We start from the raw sequence: 6,596 nt of genomic DNA, 5'->3' as shown, positions 1-6,596 counted from the left end.
CTTTCAGGCTACCCGAGAGTAAAAAAAAAATCTGCAAAACGAAAATGATTTAAAGAAAACTATTTATTCCCTGGGAGCCTGAAAGTTTCTACTGCTGCACGTGACACAGAGCTTTTATTCCTTCCTATAGATAGTTATATTTTACATATATTTATAGTTTATATTGATGCATTATATTAATAACTGTATTTAATATGCACCTTATTCAAAAATATACGGGAATTTTTTTTTATTATTTACCATATCTACTGCTACAATTTATTTTTCCTTATATTTCTAATTTTTATATAAATCTTTAATGTGTTTATGATATATTTCTATACTTATATTTCTACCTTTATATTATTTGTATTTGTAATTTTTACACTAAAACCCCTGCTTTGGCAAACAAAAAACAAAACCATCCATTATTTTAAACTACCTAAATTTTTTATATTTATATTTATCATAATATACAACAAATGATAGATATGTATAGATAGATAGATATATCACATCCATATTTATATCTATTTTATATCCATTTCCTATAATATTTTTAATAAAATATATACAGTATTACTTATATATTGTATCAATTTATGTTATTTTACATTTACAATTAATTAATAATTTTTTATATAGCTGCATATAGTTGCAATACATTTATATATTTGTATTTTTTTTGGGTTGTATTTACATTTATATTCTCTATTCATATATCTATAAACATACCAATACTCTATTAAAATTAGAATGCCTTATTGTAACATATAATGACTTATGTTACATGTTAAATTTTAAAAATTGACCGAATATATAAAAATAAAATTGGCTCATTCCCATTGCTACACATCTATTTGTTTTGTTTCAATATAATTAGTCATAATTGTACATTTAAAATCCAATTCCTAAATGAAATGACAGAACAAACAGCATCAAATTCCCACCAATATCTTCCAAAAACATCAAGATACCTCCAACAGCCAAACAAGTGTCAGCGAAAAAACAAAGAACACTCTTTTCAATAACAATTCTCATCACGACAGAAAAATGGAACCAAAATAAAAGAAAATCCTCTAGAAACACACACAGCAAATTACAAAAAGTACTAAAAAAAAGTCAAACCAATCTACTCAACTCAAGCCAGTGCCACTCACCCTGAACGACGTTACTAAAAAAAACCAACAAAATTCTACCTCTACACTAACTCAAAGAATAAGCAATCCTCTGTAAAAATAACTTTAAAACCTGAACTAATTAACAAAATGGAAAAACATCTCAACCACTAAAAACTAAGAAATTAACTACTCAAATAAATAAATACTTAAAAAACCCACCATATAAATACCCACGTTCCCAAAATAAACCCTGATAAACAATACTCAAATACATTAAAAGACAACAACAACAACAACAACCAAAAAAAGAAAATAAAGAAACCAACAACAAGAATAATACCAAAAAAACCAGATAAACTGAAATCTGCAACAAAAAACTTATTCCCAACTGAATAAACCCATAGTGCCTCAAGCTATCAAAATAAAAATACCAACTAGAAACAAACACAAAGACTAAAGACAAACGTAACCATAAACAATGTCCCCCAAATTACCCGTAACCATAAAACATACACTACAATCAAACAAACCAAACAAATAAAAGCCCTGGAAGACGATAAACACACATGCAATTATCGAGATTAAAAACCCGCTGCTATGAACGACAGGACGCTTCCCCAAGCCGCCCAAAACAAACACTACACACTCACGCTAATAAAAGCCACCGCAACAGAATTAAAATGCGAACCGCTGCTTCGCGCTACGACCCGTAAAAAACATTGCGCGCCCTTCTAAACATAATACCCCGGCAAAAAAATATATATCCGACTACAAAACTCAATCCAAAACAAACCATTATCATCCCTACCGGCACCGAGAACCGTGCCGCTCAGGAAGAACACCGTACCCCTTAGCGGACACCCGCTGCAAACCGAACCCAGCGATGCAATCAACGCCTCCAAAGCGCCTCCGAGCCACGGCACCGCCGAACTTGGAGCGGCCGAACCCTGCGCTCGCTGCCGGCCCCGGACGGAGCGCGGCTCCCGGCAGGAAAGCGGCTCCTGCGGCGGCTGCTCCGGCACGCGGGGCCGGCGCCGTCCCGGGGAGCCCCGCCCGCTGCCCCTGCCCGGCGGGGCCGGCACCGGGCCCGGGGCTACCGGCGGCGCCCGAGCCCCGCGCCCGGAGCGGACGGAGCGGCCGGCACCGCCCGGGCCGGCGCAGCAGCGCCCGCGCCGCCTCTGCCGCCCTTGGCCGGCCCGGCCCGGCTCCGCTCGGCTCCGCACGGCTCGCACCGGCGCGGCTCCGCCACTGCCGCCCTCGGCCGGCCCGGCCGCGCCGAATCCCCCGTGCGCCCCGGCAGCTGCCCGGGCCGTGCCAGCAGCGCTCCCGAGCGGGAACGTTCCGCGCCGGGCCGCGGGCACGGGCAGCGCCCTCCAATGCAGCGGCACAGCCCCATTGCAGCCCTGCAAACGCTGCCGCAGCTGCGGTTTTCCGCAAGCCAGCCCCGAAACCGCAGACGGGGCGCACCTCACTTCAACAAGGGCAAAGAAATGCGTTCTCCCCTCCAATTTCACCCCCAAGGAGAGCAGAAAAGAAGGGGCGCTCCCCAAATGAAAGCCTTTGACTGATGGGAAAGGGCGATTTCGACCTCCATTCAAACCCCTCAAAAGGAGGGACACCAGGGCTGCCCCCTCCATTTAAACCCGAGGGTGGTGAAGATGGGGTGGCTGCCTTCAAATCAAACCCATAATACCACAAGAATACTTTTCCCATTCCCCTTAGAATAGAACTCAGGGATTCCCTGTCACCTCCTGGACACCCCTAACAGCCTGGAAAAGGCAGCTTTTCCTGCGATCAACACCCTTAAAACCACAAGTGAAGAGGGATCCCCTCAGGTCAAACGCAGACAATAAAAGAAGAGGAGCTGCTTCCTTCTCCTTAATTCCTTTTGTCCTCACAAGCTCCACTTTTGTTCCTGGGGACCCGGGGAGGGACTGGCAAGATGAAATTGCAAAGGGGAAGGAGAAAAGTCCCCGCTCCGAACCCACACGGGCTCACCTGTTCGGCCGCTGCTCCCCGGCACAAAGATTCGTCCCTCGGCACCTCCTTTAAGCGATGCTCCACGTACCCAAGCACGGATCCAGGCGTTCTCCCAACCCTGTGGGAAGCTCCCGCAGTCCTTCCATGAGACAGGGCCGGGAGTGCCCCATAAACTCCTCCACTCAGCAGCTCCATGCAAAAGGGAGCTGAGGCAAAGCCTCCCCCTAAAACAGCCTCGCCCCGGCAGGAGCCGGCCCCTCATCATCCTCACACTCACACCTGGGCTGCTCCGAGCCCCCATCATCCTCACACTCACACCTGGGCTGCTCCGAGCCCCCATCATCCTCACACTCACACCTGGGCTGCTCCGAGCCCCCATCATCGTCACAGCTCACACCTGGGCTGCTCCGAGCCCCCATCATCCTCGCAGCTCACACCTGGGCTGCTCTGAGCCCCCATCATCATTACAGCTCACACCTGGGCTGCTCCGAACCCCCATCATATATTTTTCACAATTATATTCGCATTTATATTTAGAATTTAAATTACTGTATAATAAAAATTGTATTATATATTGCATCTCTTCATGTTACTTACATAGATTTCTATTCATAGTTTGGTATTATATCTTTATATCTCTGTATATTTATTATATATTTCTGTCTGTCAATTTACATTTCTAAAGTACTTATATTATTTAAAGTAAAACCCCTGCCTCTAACGAAATAAAAAGCAAAGACACCCCTTTCTTTAAAACACATTTAAAAGTTTAAAAATAATTTTGTTTGTCATAATTCTATTCACATCTATATTTGTAATTTTCATTTGTTATATTTATAGATATTATATATATTGCAGAGAATACCTTTTTATATAATAATAGATATATTCTTTTGACACAATAGATTTCTTTTACTTATATTTATATGTATTAAATATTTATTGATATCGACATACATATGATATATTTGGATTTCTAGTTTTATATTTTTTATGAAATCTCCAGCCCATACCCCAATAAAAGCCAAACAATCCCCAATTTATTTAAACTATATTTAAACATAAATCCTGTGACAGCTGCATTGCACAGCAGTGCTCCAAACTAATCTGACACTTGTTCATCTCCTGGACCTGAAACTGAACCCGCTCACCTTGATCGCACCTGGCAGAACCATTTTCGTACCTTTTTCTGGCATGTCTTGGGTTTTTTCTTGAATTTTTGGTGGCCTTTATTGCCTCTCTTTCTTGCCTTGTTTCTTGGGTCTTTTACTCCCTTTTTCCTTGATTTTTTTCTGGCACTTCTTGGGGTTTTTTCTTCATTTCTTCTTGCCCATCTTGGTGTTTTTCCTGGTTTTTCCTTGCCCCCCTTGGGTTTTTTTTTCAGGTTTTTTTTTTTTTTTTTTTTTTTCCTGGGTTTTTCTTTTCTGGATTTTTTCTTCCCCATCTTGGTTTTTTGTTGCGATTTTTTTTCTTGCCCATCTTGGGGTTTTTCTCTGGTCTGTTTTCAGGGATTTTTCTTGCCCATCTTCGTTTATTTTTTTTTTTGTTTGTTTTTTTTTTTGTTGTTTTTTTTTTTTTTTTTTTTTTTTGTTGTTGTTTTTTTTTTCTTTTTCTTTTTTTTTTTTCCCCCTAGGTTTCTCCTTGCCCTCCTGGTTTTTGGGTTTTTTTGTCTGTCTTCCTTCCTTCGTTCCTCCCTTCCTTCCTGTCCTTCCTTCTTTTTTCCTTTCATTTCCTTTCCTTATTTTTTTTTCTTTTTCTTTCTTTCTTTCCCTGCATTTCTAATCTTGGTTTTCCTTTTTAGCTTTAGAATAAAAAAGCAGCAGTAGTAACTTTCAGGCAACCTGGGAGTAAAAAATACTCCAAACGAAAATGATTTCAAGAAAACTATTTATTCCCTGGGAGCCTGAAATTTTCTACAGCTGCACTTGACAGAGAGTTTTTATTCCTTCTTATAGATAGTTGATATTTCATACTTTATACAGCGCCCCCTGCCGTGTGCACCGGCGCACTGCAGGCACAGCGCCCCCTGCCGTCCGCACAGGCGCACTGCAGGCACAGCGCCCCCTGCCGTCTGCACAGGCGCACTGCATGCAGAGCGCTGCGGCGTCGTTCGGTTCTGTTTAATGAAACTCGGCTGAATTCGGCTTGGTTCGGCTCTTGGTCTAAACTCGTTTCAGTTCGGCTCTTCGGCTAAACTCGGTCGTATTCGGCACATTGTCTAAATGCGGCTCTAGTCGGCTACACTCGGCTATCGGTTGCAGTCGGCTACCATCGGCTCTTGGTGTAAACTCGGCTGTTTTCGGCCGCACTGGGCTCTTCGGTTCAAGTCGGCTCTTTCCGGCCACACTCGGCTCTTCGGGGAAACTCGGCTCTTTCCGGCCACACTCGACTCTTCGGCTCTTCGGAACTCTTCGGTCCGGCTCGGCTCCCTCAGGGCGGGAAAGCCGACGTGAGAGGACCCCGGCACAGCGAGGCGTTTACCCAGATGCCTCTCACAAACCCGCCAAAATACGCCCGCCCGCGGCGCCGCTGAGCCCACAGCATGTCTCGGGTACACATGAAACGCCACAGAAAAATCCCTCGGGGCCGCCATGACGTCGGTATTCCGTGCAGGCAGTGCAGTTAAACACCCACCCGGTCCTCCACTTCCCCGCCATTTTCGCCGCCATGCTGAGAAGGTCAACCAAAAGTCCGCGACATCGCCCACGCGCCACTCCCAAGCTGGCCGCCTCTCGCTGCACGGCTGCAGTACCGCGCTCTGCCCACAAGGCGGCAGCACTGCCGCCCGCCCCAGCCGGGGGCGCAGCGCGCCTCGGGGCTGCGGGCAGCGAAGGCGGCAAAAAAGAACAGGGGCGACCCCCGCCGAAAACTGCTCTGAAATAAATGCCCCAAAACAACCGGGAAGAGGGAAAAAAACTTCTGCCTCTAGCCTAATAGGATAAAAGACAAAACAAAACAAAACACAACACAACACAAAAAAAAAATTACTTTAAAAAATATTTAAATATTTTTTTAAATATTTTTTCATATTAATATTCACATTTCTATTTACAATGTATATTGATGTACACTGTCCATTTATATATTTCCTTTTATAAATACATTTCTATTCCATATTGCATATATCCCTACAACTTAAATTTATTTGTATATTTTTATAAATATTTTTACATAGTAAGTATATATTTCTGTTACGATTTTTACTTCTGTAACACTTGGATTATTTAAAATAAAACCTTTGCCTCCATCCACATTAAAGCCAGAAAGAACCCCTGTCTTCAAAACTGTACTTAAATATTTTTTTAAATTCTATTTTTCAGGTTCATATTCACATTTACATTTAAAATGTATACTTATGTATACTGTTATTTGTATTCTTCATTACATCTCTTCCTATTATTTGTATTTATTTATATTTTGTGTTTATATATATATTTATATCTTGATTGTATATCTCAATATTTAGAAATATATAACAATATCTACATTCATACTATTTAAAATAAAAACCCTGCC

This window comes from Melospiza georgiana, chromosome 2 (genome assembly GCF_028018845.1).
Source record: "Melospiza georgiana isolate bMelGeo1 chromosome 2, bMelGeo1.pri, whole genome shotgun sequence".
NCBI classification, from domain to species: domain Eukaryota; kingdom Metazoa; phylum Chordata; class Aves; order Passeriformes; family Passerellidae; genus Melospiza; species Melospiza georgiana.
The sequence above is the reverse complement of the archived record's forward strand: the minus strand, read 5'-3'. Positions refer to the sequence as shown.